Raw genomic sequence first — 1,289 nt, forward strand, 5'->3', positions numbered from 1 at the left:
CCTGTTTGCACCTTCTGTAACTTCTATACCAATATGTGACGAGTGAATTTCTCCACTGTGAGATCAATAAAGCTCATCTAATCTAATCTACTCTAATCTAATCTACGGTAATCTAATCTAATCTAATCTAATCAGTATGTTTCACATATTGCTTTTATTTAATTTCAGACTTAAATACCATAAACATTATTCAATATAAAACGACATGAGAACAATATTCTTCTCTTTCAGGTTTATGGCATATCATCATCGTCTCTGTGGGTTTAGCAGCTCTTTCTATAACGGTTGTGAGCGTCAGCATTTGGACTAGAAATAAAGGTAAGATAGAAAGAAATGGAGCAGATTTATAATCTCACTTTACTTTTGAATGATTATATAGTTGGTATAAATCTCAGAATATTAGTTACTGTGCAAAAAAGTTGGTTTATTGTGTTTTTTCCTCATCTACCACCTGTTACTGATGTAAAGTTAGGGATTTTATTGTCACTATTTGCATTTTTGAACACATTTTTTACCAACCTGTCTCATTATTGGTAACAAAAAAAGGAAGCTCTACAGTCAAGGCTTAGCCTGATCTATTTGGATTATTTGATATTTAAGATTCTCTGTGAAAAGATAAATTATATTGACATTGATGAAAAATATCTGCCCAGAATAATGGTAACAGTGCACATAATGAGGTGAAAAGTTGTTTGCAACAACAACCTGACTCAGGTTATCAAGCAGCCTCTCAGTGAGAGAAACACTTTGCAGGAGCAGCTCTATAGGCTGTCACTTCCACCTCTCAGGTGCTTCTAGATCTTTACCAACTGAACCCAAAGCTGCAGGAAGGAAAAGACAAACATGTAACAAGATCAGACTCTTCTTTGACTAAACCCAGATTAAGATGCATGAGCCTGGCTTTATCTCCTATTCTGGAATTTCTGAATTCAGCTTTTGTATAAAAGGCCTATGAGCACCAGAACATCACATGTCTAAAGCTCAGGGTTACCTTTAAAAGTTACTTAGTTCGAGGTGTTAAATAGTGATTCAGTGATTCCATTAAATGCTGCTGAATTATTTTCTTTTTTAGGTTTCTAAAAGAAGTAATGTTTGTTTTTCTATTTTTATTTTTCCTTAAGAGCATAAAGAAGATGATGATGGAGAGAACTATGAAAACACCTGAGGACTCTTTAGTTTGACCAAATATACACAGCCTTGGCTTTAGATTTATACAGATTTGTGTTTTGAAAAGTTTAAAGCAGAGTATATTTCACTTCAACATGGAGAAAAGCAAATATCACCTTAAA

The 1,289-nt window shown here is 33.7% G+C and overlaps 1 long non-coding RNA gene across 2 annotated transcripts in view; it reads left to right on the forward strand.

Annotated features, from left to right (window-relative positions):
* Window positions 1–1,289, forward strand: part of LOC107080672 — a 33,475-nt gene extending 32,186 nt beyond the window's left edge. For both annotated transcript variants that reach the window (XR_001480972.1, XR_001480971.1), the window contains exon 5: window positions 1,122–1,289. This is a non-coding gene — a long non-coding RNA (uncharacterized LOC107080672). The remainder of the gene's footprint in view (window positions 1–1,121) is intronic.

This window comes from Cyprinodon variegatus, unplaced genomic scaffold, assembly GCF_000732505.1.
Source record: "Cyprinodon variegatus isolate N-32 unplaced genomic scaffold, C_variegatus-1.0 Scaffold2207, whole genome shotgun sequence".
In the NCBI taxonomy this organism is placed as follows: Eukaryota; Metazoa; Chordata; class Actinopteri; order Cyprinodontiformes; family Cyprinodontidae; genus Cyprinodon; species Cyprinodon variegatus.